Below are 23,272 nucleotides of genomic sequence, written 5' to 3'. Positions count from 1 at the left end.
AGAAGATAAAGAAGAGGAGACTGAAGGTGCACCTACTCCTACCAAGAAAGCACCTACTCTTGCCAAGGAAGCACCTACTCCTACCAAGAAAAAGAAGAGAAAGGAAAAGGTACAACTCATGGAAAGGACCACTTGAGAAAACTATCACACCAAGTCAGCCAAAGCCCACTACACCCACAACAAGAGCCAGAACATGTGCTACAACACAAAAGGCCAAGGAAAAGACAAAGTAGATAGAATAAGGAGTAGAAAAGATAGAGAAGGAAGTATGTGGAACAACTAGATTTTGATGAAGAGAAAACTGAGTCAGATGAAAACAACCAATTCAAGGTGGTGAGTTACAATTCTCTCTCAGATCTTGAGAATTTATGTGAGAATGTAAAGAACAATGCAAATCTATCAGGTTTTAGTCATCTTGATTTTGATAAATTGGGTAAAGTGGAGAAGAACCAACTAGAAGAGGCACTATATGCCATGATGTCAAAGTTTAAGACAACACCACTAGAATTTTTCAACTCTATACCTAAAAGTTTATATGACATAGTTGAGCAAAAATGGCATTATTGTCTAAATCTAGAAAGACAAATTAGGGAGACCACATGAGCCCAAGTAATGCTTGAGTTAACTAAGGGACAAATTGCTAAGGCTATAAAGAAATATGCAGTTAGGTTCACACCTAAATAAAAAGCCTTTAGCATTATACAAAATAATATTGAGGATGTTGTCAAGAAGTCAACACAAATATGGAAAATAATTTATGGGTTGACCATAGTGAAGAAAAGAGAAACTAAACCTTTAGAGGGTAAAGATGATGATAAAGAAGATGATGATGAAGATAAAATAGTTGGAGGAGGAACAAACATGAAAGAAGATGACAAGACAATAGCTAAGCCTAATCAACACATAGAACAAAGTGTACATGACACACAATTATCGAGTGTCAGTCCTCCCCATGACACAACCAAGACAACTAAAACTATAACTATGAAAGATGTCTTTGATCCATCAGCTCAGAACATCAATCCTCTTACAATAAAAGATTTGAAGAAAATACCAGATCAGTCTACATTGCAAGCCAAACTTAGTGGCAATCTTATTTTGGGTAGTGTAGATGAACTACAAAAGTTAGTAACTGATATTAGAATGGAAAAAGTGAATCCACAAGAACCACCTTCTATCATCCCTTCAGTTACTAATGTACAACCTTTGGTTCAAATGCCTAAAGCTACATCTACCAAGGTTGATACAATTGTCAAGGTTGATACTATTGAGAAGACCATAGTAGATGTGCAAGATACCAATGTAGGATAGTAGGAAATAGGACATATAGATTTATCTACACCTACAACACAAGGGCAAGATGCAAGTCAAGTCATAGTGGTAGACCAGGGCAAGCCTGAAGAGATAGAGCTAACACTAGAGCTAAATGAGCAAGTTGCCATCCAAGCACTAGTAGCCTTACCAACATCTGGCACTCCTTCCACACAAACTCTTTAGAAGCCAAGCATAGATGCTACTCCATTATAGATCTCAGTGCTGAGCCCAAGTTCATCAAAGTTAAAAAAGGTAATGCAAGATGGAGATATATGATGAAGAAATTATTATACCAAAATATGGTTATGATACTATGATACTAGAACAAATAGGCATATTACAGTAGGCCATAGAAAGGAAAAAGCATCAAGAAATGCTTAGGAGAGAACATAGGTAGAAGCAAGCACTTCAAGATATTAAGGACATCTTTCTAGATGCATTCAATTTTCCAACTCCTAAAGAGACCAAGCCACTAATAGAACAATTGATAGAAATAGTGGAGAATGTCAGTAATGAAGACCTTGATACAAGTGCTAAACTATTAGAATAGTTAGAGAAGAAATTCCAAAATAAAGTGAATGAGAAAATATTTGGTGACATAGCACTTACACAAGTTGCATTGGTAACTAAGGTTGCATATGTGAAGAAGGTAATTGAGAATATATTCTCATTGTACACAAAACTATGCAATCTAACACTCTTCACCCAAGAGACCAAAAGTCACATTCTGACTTTGTAAAGCCAAATATCTGCATCTAGTGCAAGATTACCAAAAACTCTACCTTAGAGTGAGAAGCATTTAGGATACTACTTCAATCATAGAGTTAGTTAGCTATATTGATAGCAGATGAGGCTAACATAAGAGCCAAATTGACAAGCATGCACGCAACCCTCACCCCACATATGGAGATATTGCACAAGGAGCTAGGCTATGCTAAAACTCTACTAAAGAAAGACCCCAATCTTTCTAATCTAGATGGTCTAGTTCACCTTGTTGCCGAGCTTGCAATCCAAATCAAGTCATTGGATGTTGCATGTGATAACTGGGATGCATCCCTCAAGATAATAATGGATCTACACAAATATTTTTTGGACAAACATAGAATAAGTGTATAGCCCATTTGACATAAGTGTCAAAAAAGGAGAGAAAAATAACATGGGGGAGTATAAGAAAAGATGAAAAATAAGAAAGGGGAAGCATAGCAGCAGGGAGAAAAATATTTTAAGGAAGAATAAGAATAAAGGGGGAGATATATTAGATGAAAGAGTATCAACAAAATAGTGCATTGAAGTCAAAGTGTATTAGCAGAGACACATTTACTCAAAGAGGAGCATAGAATTTTGGTTATAAAACAAACATATTAACTTAGGGGGACTTATCAAATTTTGAGGTGTACAAGTTATTGCAAAATTTTGAAATTTTGAAGTTTTGTATATAAGCTGAGTCATGGATATATTATGCTTGAGAGATTAAGAATGATAATGTATATTCAAGTGTTTTTGACACTCATGTCAAAGGGGGAGATTGTTGATCTTAGATTGGTTTTGAAAAGTGAATGTCAACATACTTAAGCCATTTACTTAGTTCATGCCAAACTAGTAATACATGTAGAGCACAACATGTAAATATTAGACCATGCTGAGTTATAGTGAGTGCTAAGTCACTCAAGTGCCAAGTAGATAGACCATGTAGATTCAATCGTAGATTCATACCTAACCCTAAGCCACTAAAGTCTTCTTAAGGAGGACGAAGCCCTAAACTCTTTATGGATGAATTGGGTGTGTAAGGAATTGAAGGAGAAAAGAAGATAGTTTGCAAACAAAGCATTCATGGTGACTTAGATGTTATGAAGTGAGATTGAATTTTAGAATTAGTTAGAATAGAATAGAGGATAGAGAAAATGATACAACATTGAGACATCTAATCGAGAAGGATCAAGAAGACATTGTTTAGAGGTGATCTATTATCAGGTAAGCAAGTGCCAACCGTAGGATCTATGCTGAGACATTTTAATAGCTGATTTTAGTCAAATCTCTTAACAAAGTAGTCCTAACAGACTATATGAAATCCTTTAATAGGATGCTTACTTAGTTGTAAGTTGAAGTCCTCTAACAAGGCACACTTCTAATAGGGTGTTGAAGTCCTCAACAAGGTGAGACTTAATAGTCTTTGTAAGCCTTTAATAGGGTAGATCAAGTTTTATGGTCAAAAAATTGTAACCTTCATTGGATACATTCTATTAATGCAGTAGTGAAGATTTGTGGGTATCATCCCCACCCCAATTTTACCTTCTCACTTGGAGGGTTTCTGGGTAATCATATTTGGTGTTATGTGTGAATTCTTACATGTTTACATGATTTAGATGTATATGGTTTACATGTTATTTAAATTTTCTAATTGAATACATGAGATGGATGTGTGGTGAAGTTTTATGGGTTCAAGTTTAAACTATTGATTCACCCCCCACACTCTCAGAAGTTTACCTTTCTTACTGTAATTCCAACAAACATATATATCAAGAAGGGAACAAAGAGGAAGGCAAATTAACTAACATAGATGTAGATGGTGAAGATATCTTTATTGGAAATGGTTAAAGAACTATAAATTTATAAAAGTTAAATAATAAAAAAATATTTTTCTCAAAGAATAATTTGGTGGATCTCAAATTAGTTTGTTCTAATTGGATACATACAAAGCTAAATAGGAGGTACGTATAGAGATTGGGTCTATTCGTAATGCCTGTCTAATTTGTTGGTTATTGATCAACTCCCTATATCCTTTTAAAGTACTCCTCTTTTTCATCCTACTATCTTTTCTTAGTTTTTACTTTTTCTTTTGTTATGTATAGATTCTCCTATTTTTTCTCTCCTTCCCAATAGTATCAATTAACTAACATACTATCATATAAGAATCTTTATATTTATAGTTTGTCCTAAAATCATACTTAAATTATGTGGCAAGGAATTAACATTCAAATATTTACCTCATAATCATTTTTCATCATATAGAAAATAGGGTCACCTTTTCATAATTGTATCGAAAAATAATAGCTTTGGCTAGCTAGTTAAGAGACTATTTCAATGTTTTACTAATGATTTTGTTCAAATTTTATTAGCCTATCTTAGTTTAGGTTTGTTTCTCTACAATCACAGTCTCATCCACTCTTTGGAAGTTCCTTCTAGCTTCTAGATTCATCTAATGGATTCAACTTCAGCTTCAAATAGGTCAAACTCCTATACGATTTAATTATACTAAGTGATTTAGCTCCTATAGTGCATTTAGTTTTTTAGTTAGGTTTCCTGTATTTTTCTTTTCTTTTTCTTCTAAGTAGATCCATGGAGTCTTTTTTTGTTATTTTTCACACATATGAGGAAATAACAATGGAAATTAGAGATTCTGTTAGGCCTGAAAGATGGAATCATTTTCTTAGAGAAGTCAATGATATGTCTAGATTAATAGTTTCTAGAACCCTAGGAGAAAAGAACTTTGATTACTCTTGTACTTAGACAACTAATAGATCTGTTATAGGATCATTCATAGCTTGTATGAATATATGTCAAGCTTCTCATTGGGACATTATTAGGTTATGTTCTAGTATTTTTGATGAAACTAGGTTAGAAATTTTTTATGAATATGTCTTTAGTATTACTCACATGAGAGAAATACCATACCCTATAGAACATATAAGCAATCCTTTGGGAAGCTTTCTTAATGCAAGAGTAAATAGTAGGCCCATTCTTCACATCAGAGACCAATCTCAATTTTAGCTCATCTAGTTGAAGATGGAAGCTAGCATACAATTTCTTCTACATTGGTGGGGAATGTCATAGGATGACAATAAAGAGTGGTTCTTCAATTACTTGAAGGCTTTTGGATACAAGTCATCTCCTCACATGGATTACAATAATTTGGACTAATTGGAATTTTCTCTTCCAAATTTGAACAAGTCTAGTGAGAAAAAAGGATCTCTTGTCAACAGGCTAGGGCAATTTAACATTGACAAGGAGGAGGAAATGACTAAATATATCACTATTTTTCAATATTCTAAGCTCCCATCTTAGCACACATTTTGTTCTTTGGGGTTTCTCTATTTATATGGCTCCTTCTATAATATCTCCTTTGTATGTATAGGATCCTTAGCATAGTTTTCTTTATTAGTTTAATATTCTTTGAAGCCCTATTTAGATTTTGGGTCTTTATTGGTGTATATAGTTTTTTTTAAAGAAATATCTAAATGACCGAGCTTCACTTAGATGATGGTTGGTCAAAGCTTAGGTTTTTTTTATCTTCTCACAGTTTCCCTTTAGTAGTTGGTGATGTTGTGTTCACATATCAATTAATATCTAGAGGAACCAATATTTTAAATGTAGATTTCCCATACATTATTTATAAAATATTTTGTAGTAGCTTCTTATATTATTCAACCATGTCTAGTTCTTATTGGTTGTTAAAATATAAATTCAAATAGAACTAGGATTACAACATAAAAAATGGGTTTCATATTATTATAATCTCTATTTTAGTACTATTTTGTAGACTCATTAGTTAACTTTAACGTTAGTTCATTTATTATATGCCTTTATTATTTGTAGTCTGTATTCAAGGAGGTTTATTTTCTCGATAATGGATCTTTTTAGTTTTTATTAGTAAAGCTTAACAATCAATTTCAACTTGAAAATTATTGTTATGACCAAGGTCATAAAATTTGACCTTGCTTAATTCATATGACAATGGGTCAACTGTAATGATTTTTTAAATTGGTAATCTAATTTCAATTCCATTAAGAGTTTATCTTATTAAGAAACTACTAAACTTCAAATTTATATATTATGCAACATGCATTTTAGTAACTCTTTGATTGATAGTAGCATTTCATGGGCCTCCCTTGTTAGAGTAATAATATATTTCTTATTAATTAAATCATTCTGATTTAATTATTAAGTAACTTATTATCTCTAGTTAACTTAAACTAAACTTTTGACATCTAATAATTAATTCTTTTTATTAATTATTATCATGCAACCTAAGATATTTCCCTTTAGGGTTTTTACCTTTTAGGTTTTACCTTTCTCCTTTTCTAACGATGGTAATTGTAAATCTATTCATTCATTCAATACAATTTGTAATTCTTTTTGCACATCAAGAATACCTCATCTTCTATTTATCTCTAAATTCATGTCTCTATAACCTTTGCTTCTCTCTTTCTGTGGTAGGTGTTTGCATGTAGTGATTCTTGGGATATGCGGGGTTGATTTTTCATCAACTTTAACATGGTATCATAGCTCCAAACTTTCATGCCACTATTCTCTTCATGAGAGGTTTGGTTTTAGTTTTTATGACGAAGGGTGCTCCCCCTTAATACCATAAACACATAACAGAAACAAAGAAACAACAACAAATGTGAGAACTAAATATGGACTTCTTATTTGTGCCACAAATGTGGAATTACAGAATTCATAAGTACAATATGCTAACCCAGATGGGCACCTTCATTACGGTAATCTACAAGACTAAGCTACGAACTACCACCTAGAGCTAACCTAGACAATGTTTGAGCCTTTCTTAAATAGGAAATTTTATCTCGCTCGGGAAGATTCTAGATGCTCAAACTTAATACCTAGGGTTGATAGACCCTAACAATACATATAGAGTCAGCTAAAAAATTTTTTGATAAATTATTTTAAATATTTCAGGTAGCCCAACTTTGAAAGGCCATAACTCTCAAACCGTTGCTCTAATTGGAAATTATAACCACTTTTTAGAAATGCCAACTCATGATCTATAGGCCCAAAACAATAGAAGCACCCTTCTATTGAGTTTTTGGACCTCATACAGGCATTCTAAGGCATCTAACAGTGAGTGTGAAGATTTTTCTACAAATTTTTCCACCAAAAATCTTCAATAACTTCTCTGATACTTAAGCTAGAGCAATGAGATTTTTGCGGTAGGCTTATAATTCCAAAATGAACCTTCATGTAGAAAATGAGAACATTCTGAGCTCATATGAGAAACTTGCAAAAAATAGAAAGTTCCCATAAATAGTACACCCTATCTACTAGTCCTTATTAAAATAGAAAAGACTGAAAATAAAATATTTTTGTGTGATGCAAGATTGCGCTTACACCTAGGATGCTCCTATATTAGATACTTAGGTAATTTGAGAAGTGGCTCTGTCATGTCTCAGGTGTTTAGAGGAAAACCAAGATGGTTAACCTCCTCCCTTGCTAGCCATGATGGACCCTCTACTAGGCTCCCTTTCCATTTGACCAGATATTTTTTGTAAGTTCTATTCCATGTACTTTTTCCAACATGGTTGTCTAGTATCTCCTCAATCTTCTTTGTAGCCGAACTAGCTACTTGAATACTCCAATGTGCTTCTGTAACTTCATCTCCATCACCTCCTTCATAATACTTTGTCAAATTTGAAATGTTAAATACTAGAAAATAACTCAATTCAGCTGGCAACTCCACTTCATAAGAATTTCCATAATCGTTCCTCTTCACTATCTTGCATGGTCCAAACTTCTTCATCCTCAGCTTATTATATGTACCCATTGGAAAATGCTCCTTTCTCAAATGAACCATAACTTTATCTCTAATCTAAAATTCCTTATACCTCATTTTGACATCAGCCTTAGCCTTGTATTGTGTATTCATCTTTATGATGTGCTTCCTCACCTCCTCATGGATGTTCTTCAAATGTTCAACAAAATCTTTTGCTTCAACACTACTTATCTCTCCTATATCTAACTGTCATAATTCAAAACAATTTATGGGAATACTCCCATGTATAATTTGGAATGGTGATTTACCAGTACTCCTATTAACAAAATTATTATATGCAAATTTTGGTTGTGGTAAAATCAGATCCCATCCTTTTGGCTTGTCTCCAACCAAACATCTCAACAAATTTTCCAAACTATGATTCACAACTTCTCTATCCATCAGTCTATGGATGATGTGATGAACTTAACTTCAAATTTGTCTTCAACTTCTTCCACAATGTATGCTAGAAATACCCAACAAATTTTGAATCTTTATCTAAAACTATACTCTTTGGCAGACCGTGTAGTCTTATCACTTCTCTCAAAAACAACTCTGCCACATGAACATCATCCTTAATCTTCTTACAAGGAATAAAATGTGCCATCTTTGAAAATATATCAACCACCACAAAAATAGAATTGTGCCCATGCTATGTCCTCGATAATTCAAGAACAAAATCCATGTTGACATCCTCTCACAACTTTTCTAGGTACATGTAATGGCTGATATAACCTTGTATTCTACTTCACTCCTTTCATAATCTAACATAATCTACAAATCTATATAAACTTCTTTACATCTTTCTGAAACTATGGCCAATAATAATTCTCAACAAACAAAGCTATGGTTTTATCTTTGACAAAATGTCCAACCAATCTGCCACTATGCTTCTCCTTGATGAGATTCTCTCTCTTTGAACTTTTGTGAATGCATAACTGGCTTCCTTTGAACAACATACATCCTAGATCATGAAATCTGACCACTTTGTCCTATCAAGTGTAATAGGTTCTGTACATGCCTTCCACGCTTCACAAAAATCAAGATCATCTGAATACAAAGTATTGAGTTCCTTGAACCCAACCACCTCTATCTACATTTCTGTTAGCAAAAGTTGTTTCCTACTAAGTGCATCTACAACTTTGTTAGACTTCACACTCTTATGCTTTAAAAAAAATGTATAACTCTACAAAAGCTCAACCCACTTCAAATGCATTTGGTTTAATTTTCTTTGACTATTCAAATATTGCAAAGCTTGATGATCAGTATACAAAACAAACTCCTTAAGAAGAAGATAGTGTCTCCACTTCTTCAATTCTTGAACTATAACATAAAATTCCTAATCATAAATAAAATATTTTCTTTTAGCATCATTCAACTTCCCACTAAAATAAGAAATATATCTACCTTCTTGGCTCATTACAACTCCTATTGTAGCACCACTAGCATCATAGTCTACTTGAAACACCTTGTTAAAATCAGGAAGTGCTAAAATAGGCTACTTAGTAACTTTCTATTTTAATAGATTAAAACTCTTATCTACTCCTACAATCCACTTAAATTCTTTCTTATCCCCTCCCATTGTTTCAATCAAGGTTCCACAAATACTACTAAAACCTCTTATGAACTTTTTGAAAAAACCAGCCTGTCCATGAAAAGATCTTACCTTTGTCACACTTCTTGGAGTAGGCCATTCAAGGATAGCCTTCACTTTCTCTAGATCCATTTTGAGAATTTTTGCTAAGACTACAATTCCTAGGTACACCAATTCCTTCTTTAGAAAACTACACTTCTTTAGATTTATTAGCAACTTTTCTTCCATCAACTTATCAAACACCTTGCAAATATGGGTCAAATGCTCCTCCAATGTCTTACTAGAGATCACAATTTCATCTAGGTAAATAATGACAAACTTACCTAGAAACTCCTTCAATACCTCATTCATGAGCCTTATGAAAGTGCTTGATGCATCAGTTAGCCCAAATGACATGACTAACCACTCATAGAGTCCTTCTTTTGTCTTGAAAGCAGTCTTCCACTCATCACCTTCTCTAATATGAATCTAATGGTACCAACTCTTTAGATCTATCTTTGTGAAATACTCAGCTCCACTCAAATAGTCCATAATATCATCCATGCTTGGCAATAGAAATTTGTACTTGATTGTAATCTTGTTGATAGCATGAGAATCTATGCACATCCTCCATTCTCCATTCTTCTTTGGTGCTAATATGACTAGTACAACACATGGACTCATACTCTCTCAAATCAACACCTTCTGCAACAACTCATGCACTTTTGTGTTCAACTCTTCACTTTTTGCTGGTATCATTTTGTGCACTGCCTTGTTTGGGAAACTGGCTCTTGGAACCAAATTCATTTGGTGACTGATCTTCCTCACTGGGGACAATCCAACAGGTACACTATCTGATACAATATTAGAAAACTCTTCCAACATATCTGCAACTTCTATAGGTACCTCCTCTATTTCTTCTTTACTATCTTTTGGAATTATAGAAAAACACATATGCTCATGCTTCATACCTTTAAGAAACTATTTTCCATCAAAAAAAAATATTATGGAAGCATTGCATACCTTTTCTTCTTTCTCCTTCAATGGCTTCAACTTATGTTTCACTCCATCCTTGGTCAGAGTGTAAGTATTTGCTTGCCCATCATGTACATCATGTTTTTCAAACTACCACGACCAACCTAGCAACATATGACATATGTCTATATGTATGATATCGCATAGTACCTCATCTTGGTAGCTCCCAATCTTGAACTTTAGTGAGCACTGCTCATTGACCATGACCTTGTGGTCATCTTGCACACAAGCAATACAATATGGAAGTGGGTGTTTTTGTCTCTTTAGCTTCAACTTTGTGACCATCATTTTTGACACCAGATTTCCAATACTTGAACCATCAATGATCACATCACAACACTTCACATCTACACCTTGTGTGAAACAAGCTCCTTCTTTGATCAGGTTCATTCTCACCACTCAGTATGACTCTTCTGTTAACTAGGACTTCTCCTCTTTCAACATCTTTAGAATGTGAGGATCTAGCATCTTCATCAACATGTGCAACTTTGGCCTAGCCTTTTGTTCTTTGATCTATCATTCCTTGGCACTAGGAACATTCAAATGCTCTATGCCCTTCTTCTCTATAGTGAAAACATTTACCACAGAAGCCTCCTCTTCCAGATCCTTGTCCTTTGCTTCTTCCTCTCTAATTTCTATTATTCTAATCATGAAAATGATTGGAATTGTTTTCCCTTTGTGTCTAACTGCTACTTCTAGCCTCATCCTTGTTGTCTTGATCATCATTATGGCCTCCATAAGATTGTCTGCTAGATCTTCAAACTTCTTGCTTAGTGTTTCCTCAACTCTTAGGAAAAATTGGTATGCCTCCTCAATATTTTTCATTCAAACTAGACTCAACTCATCCTAAATACTTGGCTTTAACCCATTAAGATAATGACCCACTTTCTCTTTATCAACTTCTGCATGGCCAGTTCTAATGAGAACACGATAGAACTCTTTGGTACACTCTTGAGCAGATTTTCTTGCTTTCTTTAGCCATTGCATTTTCTTCAACAGATCAAGCTCATAATCCATGAGAATGAATTTTCACTTTATTTTAGATATCATTTGTTCCCCTCTAGTGATTTTGTACTTTCCCTTTTTATTTCGCTCCAACTAAACCTCCTGCCACCAAATCTTCACATGTCCCTTTAGTTTTTCCTTCACAAACTTGACCCTATAAGGATCCTCAATATCTTCATACTTAAAGTACTCCTTCAATTCAATAAGCTCCTCTAGGTTAAGATTTCTCAAAAATGTGGGAACTTTAAACTTAGGTCTTTTTGCTAATCTTGGAGATGGCCCTAAAAAGCCTCTCTTCCAATGGGTTTAGAACTACCTCTGCTTTGATATTTTCTTCTACTTCATCCTCATCCTTGCTTTCATCCTTACGGGAAGATTTATTCCCCTACACATTTATTCTTTCAGTGCTTGCATTTGTCTTTGGAGGGCGCTAAAACCTTCAGGTGTACCACCTACAACTCTTCCACCATGCTCTCTTCATGGAGGCTTTTTTGTGCTTCCCCTGAAACCCTATTGCAAAATGCTTCACAATCGATGATCTATCTACATGCTTATCCCAAACCACAATCTTGGTGAAAACTACCTCACAATTGGTGATCTGTCCACACACTCAAGAACTCTAGCTTGATACCAATTGATGAAGGGTGCTCCCCCTTAATACCATAAACACATAAAAGAAACAAAGAAACAACAACAGATGTGAGAACTAAATATGGACTTCTTATTTGTGCTATAAATGGAAAATTATAGAATTCACAAGTACAATATTCTAACCCACATGGGCGCCTTCATTATAGTAATCTACAAGACTAAGCTACGAACTACCACCTAGAGCTATCTTAGACAATGTTTTGGCCTTTCTTAAGTAGGCAACTTTATGCCACCTGAGAAGATTCTAGATGCTAAAACTTAATACCTAGGGCTGATATACCCTAACAATACATATAGAGTCAGTTAAATACATTTTTGTCAAATTATTTTAGATATTTTTGGTGGCCCAACTTCAAAAGGCTATAACTCTCAAATTGTTTCTCTGATTGGCTATTATAACCACTTTTTAGAAATGCCAACTTGTGATCTACAGGCTCAGAACTGTGCAAGTGCCCTTATGTCATGTTTTTGGACCTCATTCAGGCACTCTAAGGCCTCCAATGGTGAGCCTCAAGATTTTTCTGCAAAATTTTCCATTGAAAATCTGCAGTAACTTCTCTGATACTTGAGCTAGAGTAATGAGATTTTTATGGTAGGCTTATAATTCCAAAATGAACCTTCATGTAGAAAATGAGAACATTTCAAGCTTGTATGAGAAACTTACTAAAAATAGCAAGTTCCCATAAATAGTAACCACCCTGTCTACTAGTCCTTATTGAAATAGAAAAGACTGAAAAGAAAATATTTTTGGGTGATGCAAGATTGATCTTACACCTAGGATGTTCCTACATCATTTTAGATCTATTATTTTTAAGATGTTTTTTGTATTGGATCTTGGGGTCACTTTTTTCAGTGCACTTTGAGCCTGAACAAACCTCACTGTTGGATTTGTAGTGTCGAGAAACCCCTATTTCCATATCAAATTTATCCAATTAGGACACAATTATAATCTAAGGCAAAAACATTTTCCCCCAAATTTGGCACACTTCTCAAGGTGATGATTTATTCTTTTATAAAAAAATCACTTTATTCAAATACACACATGCTTTTAAAATAAAAAATTCAAAAAGTGTTGAAAAGTGCATGCTTTAAATTTTTTTTTTTTTTCTTTTCAATAGGTGTAGGTGTTGACATCATCAGTATTAAGCCAAAATTTGATTGGCTTCAAATTGTCATCTTTATGATTTTTTTCTATAAAAGTAAATTGGTGGTATTTTGGTCATATCTTCATCATATGGAGGTATTTTTGACAAATATTATATCATTAGAAATCTCTTTCTGAGCTTGTCATGATAGTGTAGGTTATTTGGACTTTTGATGTTGTTTGGTTTCTTATTTATGTAGCAAAAGCCAAGGGTTCTATTTTGTACTCTGAGAGACATATCTTGAGCATTCAATCTCCAATTTGGGAATTATTTATATCAGTGGAAAGGTCCTTCTATAATCTTTCTAGTGATGCTGATTATTTTTTTAGATTCTTCTCTGGGCACATGCTATTTAGTTTTTTCCATTTTTCTATTTTGGTGGATATCTTGGTTGTCTCATGTCCAAGGATCATTTTTTTTTTTTGTTTTAGATGATTCATCATGGGTTGTAATATTTTTTGTATCAACGTTATGTCTCTCCTTATTATTATTGATATGCTTCTGTATATTTTTTTGTAAATATACTTTATAATGAGCCACTTTATTGCATTTTGAGATCTTGTACATCTTTGTGTCTTTTCGTACTTGCAATACATTATAAAATTCTTTGGGGGGTTTCATGTTGGCCATATTTTCCATCTTCCTTTTTCAAGTGAGTGTTCCTTCCATGACATTAGCCTCATGATGTATCGATGACACATGCCATTGTAGGTGTTTGTACTTCTTTCAACAAGAGATATTGCATTCAGTTTTCTCGTTCTTGTTTTACCTCTCAACTTAATAGGGGGGTTTTGTTGGTTACATTTCTTTCTTGGTTTCATGGAGTGAGCTATGTATTCACTATTTGATCCTATGTACTAGATAATTGTAGTGGTTGGATACCTATGCATTTCAATGAGATGAATCATTTACCATATAGAAACTCTTTCATTCCTATTCGTGGAGGCCATGGAGATATATTCCATCTTTGATTGATCATCTCTTCAAACTTATTCTTCTCTACCTAGTCATGTTCTACACAGTGGAGGTTCTTCAAATTAGAAGTTTGATAATGTTTGCAGTTTCATGCTTTAGTGGTGTTCATCATGATAATTCTTTTGTTCCCATCTTTTGGGACATTCTTTCCATCTCTTTTTGGAGTAGGGTTTTTCTCATGTAATTTTCTCTATTCCTCATCTTTACATAGATTTGGTTGTGCTTGAATACTTGATTGGGCTTCTATTGTTGGGACCCATTTTATTTTTCTTTTAATAATAATTTCTAGGTTTTTAGCTACTCCCTAAGTTAATCTTAAGAGGGGGTATTATAGTAATAAGATGATGTCTTATTAATTAAATTATTTTGATTTAATTATCAAGGCACTTATTATCTCTAGTTTACTTAAGATAAACTTTAGGCATCTAATAATTAATTTTTTTATTAATTATTATCACACAACTAAGGATATTTCTCTTTAGGGTTTTTACCTTTAAGATTCTACCTTTCTCCTTTTATAAGGACAATAACTATAAATCCATTCATTCATTCAATCTAATTTTCAATTCTTTTGTCACATCAAGAATGTATCATCTTCTTTGGATCTCTAAATTCGAGCCTCCATAGCTTTTTCTCCTCTCTTTCTAAGATAGGTGTTTGCATGCAGTGATTCTTGGGATCTATGGGGTTGAGCTTTTATCAACTTCAACATCCTTTGTATTTTGAAAATGTAAGGATATATTACAATATGTATAAGCTATAAAATTTGTTGGAATTATGATATATTTTTCATTAGTGCAAACACTTATTCGGTTCTGAATGCTTACCGAGCTCATCACTTAGTCTATAGTGTATACCAAGCATTCAGTGGTTACCTTATAAAGTTCAATAGGTAAACAGTTCTCACTGAGCATTTTAGAGGATACCGAGTGAATGGGTAGTTCAACAGTGTTCACCGAGAAAAGCAAGGTAAATAAACAACTCAATGTTCACCGAGAAAAGCAAGGTAAATGAAGAACTCAATGTTCACTGAGTAAAGCAAGGTAAATGAAGAACTCAATGTTCACCAAGTAAAGCAAGGTAAACGAAGACTCAGTGTTCATCGAGTGAAGCAAGGTAAATAAAGAACTTAGTGTTCATCGAGTAAAGGAAGGTAAATAAAGGGCTCAGTGTTCACCAAGCACAGGAAGGTAAATAAAGGACTCAATGTTCACCGAGCACAGCAAGGTAAACAAAGAAGTTAGCTTCTATCGAGTGACACTATATCTACCGAGTCACCAATGGCTACCGAGTTCCAAGCAGTGTTGTGTGGCTAGTATGAACCAAGCCTCTACTTCTACCGAGATGTAGTGGATGCCAAGTATTAGAAGGTCACCGAGTCAACTTAAGGAACCTGAGTTTTCTACTATCTGGCCAACTCAGTAATATTTTGTTCACTTATGTTTTAGCTGACCTTGTAGTTCTAAATATTGGAATGGTATATATATAATGTATGATATCATTTGTAAAAAGGCATCATGTGTATAAAAGAAAAGATTGATGTTCGCATGTACAGAGGATATTAAAACTATCAGCAGAATTAAAAAGGAACACAACAAGGTCAACATAAGAGCAGAAAAGGTATATCTATCACATCAGGTGATCAATGCAAAAAGGATCTTATCAGCAAATAGTTGTAAGCAGATCCACTGCTTCATCCTAACAGGTGAATTAGTTTATAAATCCTTAAATAGGGTGGACCTAATAGTCTTTCTGTAAATCTCCTAACAGAATGCATAATTCACTGTATGTTTGTAAATCCTCTAACAAGGTGGATCTAGTAGTCCTACTTGCTCCTAATAGGGCAGATCACCAGAAGTGATCATTTTAAGCCTTAACCGATCAACTTTATACTACAGTATTGGATTTTTGTGGGTATCATCCCCACCCTAGTTTTACTTTCTGTTTGGAAGTTTTCTAGGTCACCAAATCTCTGTGTACATGTGCAATGAATGTTTGTTCCTTTAGTTATGCAGTAGTTTAGATAAATGAATGGTGAATGGTTAAAATGCTGAATAAGTAAAAAGTTTTATAAGTTACTGATTCACCCCTCCCCTCTCAGTAACCTACCTTATTCTAAATATTTCCAATAGAAATTAACATTCTATAATTACTATGAATTTCATATAAAATTCCACATAAGAAAGTTATAGATAGACCATGTTAAAATTTATTGTTTGATCCAGAATCTTGTCATGATTTTCTCTTCACATTGATCTTGGATAATTTTGTAATGTTAATTTGTACTCAGAGAGTATTAGATCAGGAATTTTATTTTTCTTAAAAATAAAATATGTATACCTAATTAAGGAATGAGGTATCATTTGATCGTTTAGCTTAATAATATGATAACATTTGATTATCCAGGTTTTTCTACTTCTTGTCTTGGATAGGATTGATAGAGTATGAACAAGTTATGGGTAAATTTTCTAAGCTAATAATAGATCATAACTTAAGAGCACCAAAGTAAAGTTGAAAAAAAGTAACAAAGCTAAATTATCTTTAGAATTATGATATCAAATTATGATAGATTTGTGAGATTATGTCTAGACAAAGTAAAGGTAATGTAAGTAACTTAATCAAATTCTTTGTTCCCAAAGTTGATTAATTGAATTTGTACTAAATATAAGTATCTATCAAGGTATATACCTAATAGAATTTTGCTCTCATTCATAGCTTGTATGCTATCTTCATTTCCTTTAGTAAGTATACATTAGTATGTTCTTTTTTTAGTAGCCTTTATTTTAGTAAGTTTTTTTTTTGTGTTTGTTTCTTTTTGGTTTTTTTGGATAATGGTATTTCTATGTTTTGGTCTTTCTTCCCAATCTTCTCTATTTGACCTTTGTATGTATCCATAGCCAAAATTTTCTTTTGTTTCAAGTTATTTTAGAAGTTTTCCAAACTTTTAATTATATTTTCATGAGTTAATGGATATCAAGACTTCAATTCTATTAACTTAGACATTGGATTAATGAACCAAATAATTAATAATAAGAAAAGCTAATCCAAATAAGACAATATAGAAAGAAAAAAATTATTGTTATATGATTTTATATAAGATCTACTGACAAAGATCTTTAATATGCAAGTGAAAAAGATAGTTATTCTAAAATAGGGTTCGTAATTGTGAAGGAATATATATGTAAAGTTATCTGCAAAAATTCAAAAATTTAGAAAGGATTTGAATTATCAAGCTAAAGTAATATTCTACAAGCATATAAATTATAAAACTTTTATGGTTAAAATGTAAGAGAAGGTTTGACTTCTCAAAATCTTATTAATGATGCAAAGTTGTAAAGAATGCATTAATTCTTATTCACATGTAAGAAAGGGCATGTCCTTTTAAGAACTCTATCAATTAACTAAAGAAAATGTATCAATATGTAGATATGATAGTAATGTCTCAAGAAACACTAGGTTTCTTCCCTATTCTTATTGTTAGCATGAATGCTAATGGTATTCTTTTGGGGGAGTATCCTAAGTAGTGGTCAAAGACTTGAGAAGTTTTTAGCATGATTGACATGTTGCATTCATGACTGTGTTTTTCATTGATTTCAGCATTGTATTGTTTTTGTGAAGAATGGCAGAGTAGTAGATAGGGAATGAGGTCATATAGATTTATCTTCATATAGATTATATATTGATGATAAGGTCATGCACCATTGAGAACATATTCTATATTGTATCTTGATGAAGTGGACAAGTGCATGTATAGAGAATCAAAGACATGCAAAAGTTATTCAAGAATTACAAAGGATATTATTTAAATAGAGTACTTGTTAAGTGGTTTTTGATGTCTAGATTGTATCTCTGAATAGGGATAGAAGTGTGATGAGTGCAATTATATAGTGAGAAAAGACAACCTAATGATGATGTCAGTGAGTACACAAAGTCAGAAGTCATTCCTATAAGAAGTTGTAAAGACTGTGAGCTAATAGTATTATGTAATTGTAAAATGATTGTAATATATTAATGAAGTCCTATTATAACTAATTTGGGAAGCCTCAAGGCTGACTCAAAGAATTATTTTGAGGATATGGTGTAAAGGAAGGCTATTTTCCTTGTAATGAAGTGTATGTTCTATTTTGTATTAAGAAAGTGATATGCAAAGTTGGTAAATGTGTGTAAGAGATCTAAGGGATTATTTGGATGGGAAATTGGTGACCTGGTATTGAGATCTGAAGAGGATTGGTTTGGTCAAGAGGATAGATGAGTTCAAGATTATTCAATTCTATTATTCTGAAAGGAATAATACAAAGATCAATTGGACTGATATGTACTGAATGTATTTTATTGGCTACTAACATAGTCCATCCTGTTATAAGGAACTTTTATGTTAGTACATCATTTTGTGTATTCCATATCCACAAGGATTTTCCCTTTGATTAAGGGCTTCCCTAGATAACATATCTAGTGTTATTGTGTATGTGTATCTTCTTATGATTGTTGGTTATATTGTTCATATGGTTAAGGATTAATAAGGTTGATAAAAGTTTTAATAGTTGGATAAATGATTCACACCCCCCCCCCCCCCCTCGCCCTCCTAGTTATCTTGGTGGACTTTACTTTCTAACACTTGGTATCAGAGCATTAGGTATTTGAAGGAAAAGCTTAACAACTTAAGGAGATCAATGGTGGGTCACTTTAGAAAAGAAAGTCCTAAATTTGATGGAGTTAACTATGATAGTTAGAAAGAGAATATGAAGACTCATTTTCTATGTATGGGTCTAGGGTATTGGCCAATGACAAAGAATGGAAAGAAGATAGTGGAAAAAAGAAAACTTGAGGGAATTTGGAAAGCTTTAGAAACTACATTTCAAGGTGATGTACATTTTAAAAGAATCAGATTACAAAATTGGATATGTTTATTTCAAGATCCTAAGATGATGGAAGATGAACTTGTAAGAAGTTGTATTGGTAGGATATCATAAATTGTTGTAGGAATTAAGTCTTGCAATGTGTCTAAAACTAAAGATGAGATTATTTAGAAGATCTTAAAAGCTCTGACACCACCATTCCAGAAAATAACATAGATGATTGAGCTAGTGATACCTTGCACTACGAAGTTTACTAGAGAGACACTACTTGAAATATTGGAGGCAACATAAGAAAGATTGAAGAAATGTTTAGATTTTCCCAGTGTGGAGACAACCTTTAGTGCATTGTTTGTTTGTCCTTCTTTATCAAGAAGTGCAAGCACTAGTGGAGACTATACTAATAGCACCAAATTTAGATCCGAGGAGGATAAAAGAATAGAAAAAGGATTTTCCCTTATTGTAAGGAGAGAACTAGATGGTAAGAAAATATTTAAATGTTTGACTTGCAATGAATTTGGTCATTATGCTTCTAAGTGCCCTAAAAGAGAGAAAAATTATAAGAAGAATTTCAAATCTAGAAATCCTAGAGATTGTTTGTATGCAAATGAAGATGACAGGTCTAAAGAAAGAGTTTAGAGTGAATGTAATGATGAGTTAGGATTTGTAGCTATAAAAGAATAAAATTCTAAAAAAAGAAGTCAGAGAAGAGAAAGCCCTAGTTTCACAAGTTGACAAGATAAGTGTTTGGGTCATAGATAGTGGTTGTTCACACCATATGACTGGAGACATGAATAAATTTGTCAAGTTTAGTAATCATGATGAAGGAATTTTTTAGAGTCGTTAACACTACAACTTGTCATATCAAGGGAATAGGATCTATTACTCTTGATGGAAAGTCTACAACTGATGATGTCTATTTTGTTGATGGATTAAAGCTTAGCCTATTGAGTGTTGGATAGTTGGTTGACAAAGGTTATCAATTATAATTCATAGAGAAGACATCCATTATCAAGAATAAAGATGGTAAGTTGATTGACACTGTTACAAGATCTAGAGGTAATGTGTTTCAATTAAACTTTATAGAGATGACATGTTTGGTTGCAAAGGTGGATAACAGTTGGTTTTGGCATAGAAGATTTTTTATATAAAATTTGATAATATTGTGAAGGCTAGTAGTACATTTTATATTAGAGATCTAGCTAGAATTGTAAAGCCTACTAATGTTGCGTTTAAAGAATGTGTTATGGATAAGCATAAAAAAATTTCTTTTCCTAGCAAGAAGTTCACTACCACATCAAAAATTGAGTTTTTTCATACAAACTTGAGTGGTCCTACCAGAATAAGAGGATTCTATAGTAAAAGATACTTTATGATTTTTGTTGATGATTTTACTAGAATGATGTGGGTAGCATTTCTTAAAGAAAATTCTAAGGAATTTGAAAATTTTGAGTTGTCTAAGAACAGAGTTGAGAATCAATCTGGAGTAAAGATAAAATGCTTGAGCTCAAATAGAGGTGGAGAGTTTACCTCAAATGAGTTTAACACCTTTTATCAAGTAAATGGCTTCAAGAGACAACTATTAGCATGTAAGACCCTTGAGAAAAATGGGATTGCTGAATGAAGAAATTGGTCTATAACAACAACAACAAGTGACATGATATTTCAGAAAGATGTATCAAAGAAATTTTGGAGAGAAGTAGTCAATACAAAAATATACACAATGAATAGACTGTAGATCTGAAAAGGTACAAATAAGACTCCCTATGAATTATGGTTCAGACATGCACCCTTAGTGAAATATTTCAATATTTTTGGAAGTAAATGTTACATAAAAAGAGATGATGATATTGGTAAGTTTGATGCAAGAAGTGATGAAGGTATGTTCCTTGGTTATTCATTTAAAATAAAAGCTTGTAGATGTTTTAACCAATGAACTAAGACTGTTGTTGAGTGCACAAATGTAAAAGTGGATGAAAAGTTTGGAGTTAAAGAAAGAATGCTAGATTATAATTACAATTAAAAAGAAGATAGCTCTAAACCTATTATAGAAAATATTGAAATTTTCTTTGAGACTAACAATGATTTTCAAAATGATGTTCAAGTTGTTGAACAAAGAGAAGGACCAAGATTTGCACCTAGAGAAGAGTAGAGTTGAAACAATAATGCCTACATGCAATAGAAATTTGGCAAAGAATCACCCTACTAATCATATTATTGGAATCAAAGAAAAAGGAGTAATGAAAATAAATAAAGTACATGAATAATTTCATTTTATTTCTCAATTTGAACTAAAGAGTGAAGATGAGGCATGCAAGGATGATCATTAGATTCAAGCAATGAAGGAAGAACTAGATCAGATTGTGAAGAATGAGACTTGGGAATTAGTTCCTAGACCTAAAGATAAGAATGCTATAGGAACTAAATGGATTTTTAGAAACAAGATGAATGAAAAAGGTGAGGTTGTGAGGAATAAAGAAAGATTGATATGCAAAGGATATTCACACTAAGAAGGTATAAACTATGAAGAGATATTTTCCTCTATTGCTAGAATTGAAGAAGTAAGGATGTTCTTGGCCAATGCAACAAGTAAGAAGTTGAAAGTTTATTAGTTGGATGTAAAGTCACCATTTTTGAATGGAGAACTTGAAGAAGAAGTCTACATTGAGTAGCCCAAAGGATTTCCTTTGATAGAATAAAAGGACATGGTATGTAAATTAAATAAATCATTGTATGGTCTAAAGCAAGCATCTAAAACCTGGTATGCAATGCCGAAATAATATTTGGAAAAATTGGGATTTGCAAAAGGTATGGTAGATAACAACTTGTATTTGAAACAAGTTGAAAATGGATTGTTAACTATTGTGATATTTGTGGATGACATATTCTTTTGAGGTAATGATAAAACAAGTGATGAATTTTCTGATAAAATGAAGAATAAATTTGAAATGAGTATGATTGGTGAGATGAAATATTACTTAGGTCTATAGATTGTATGGAATAGTGATGGCATTTTTCTATCACAGATCAAGTATTTGAAAGACTTGTTGAAAATATTTGTCTTGGAAAGTTGTCAGCTTGTTGGTACACCTATGATAACTAGTCACAAGTTATATAGCAAAGATGAGATACATATAGTTGAGCAGAAGTATAGATCTATAATTGGGGGTTTGTAATATATGACTCACACCAGACCAAATATAGCAAATGTAGTTGGAATAGTAGCAAGATTTCAAATAGATCCTAGATGAGAACATTATGTAGTGGTAAAGAGAATATTCATGTATTTGAAGGGTACACCTAATTTTGGTACACCTAATTTTGGTTTATGGTATAACAGATCAAGTGATTTTACTTTATTTGCATATACTGATGCAGATTGGGTAGGAAGTATGGATGATATAAAGAGTAAAAGTTGTGGAGCATTTTTTGATTGGAGCATTTTTGGTTTCTTGGCTAAGCAAGAAACATGACTATATCTTATAGAATCCAACAGAATTAGGTCATGTAGATGAAGTAAATTTTAAAGGACATTGGGATAGATTTTTCAGACCTTGTTATCATACATTGTGATGAAAAAAGTACAATAATTTTTTCTAAGAATCTTGTGTTGCATTCTAAGACTAAGAATATATCCTTTAGCTATCATGTTTTGAGAGAGAAAGTTCTAAAGAAAGAAATCAATTTGGAATATGTGAGCACAAAAGAGAAGATTTGAGATATCTTCATGGAGCCTTTTCCTAAGGATACATTTGAGTATTTGCAAGGTATGCTTGGAGTTATGCCCATGTCTACTTCTGATTAGATGATGTAGATGTTGGAATACTTTAGAATAACTGAGAGGGGAGGGGAGGTGAATCAGTTATCCAAGGTCCAAATGTCCAGATAAAACTTTGCATTCATCATGCATGCATCTAAAAATTTCATAACTTAGTAGGTCATTGTCCTAGGTCAGAATCACTTTGCAAAAATGTAAACATTAAACACCAAAAACTTATTCACACATTTTGACAGAAGATTTTATGCAGAAACCCAATTTGGGAAAAACCACCAGTAATATGCTACTAATTATAGTCTTCTGAAGTGTGTTAGGATTAACCTTAGATAGAAATAATAGTTACACACAAATATAACCAATACCAAAAAATAGTAGATCACATAAAAGAGAACACAAGAC

Source organism: Cupressus sempervirens, chromosome 4 (genome assembly GCF_028749045.1).
Source record: "Cupressus sempervirens isolate cs-2001-9-10 chromosome 4, ASM2874904v1, whole genome shotgun sequence".
NCBI lineage: Eukaryota > Viridiplantae > Streptophyta > Pinopsida > Cupressales > Cupressaceae > Cupressus > Cupressus sempervirens.
The sequence above is the reverse complement of the archived record's forward strand: the minus strand, read 5'-3'. Positions refer to the sequence as shown.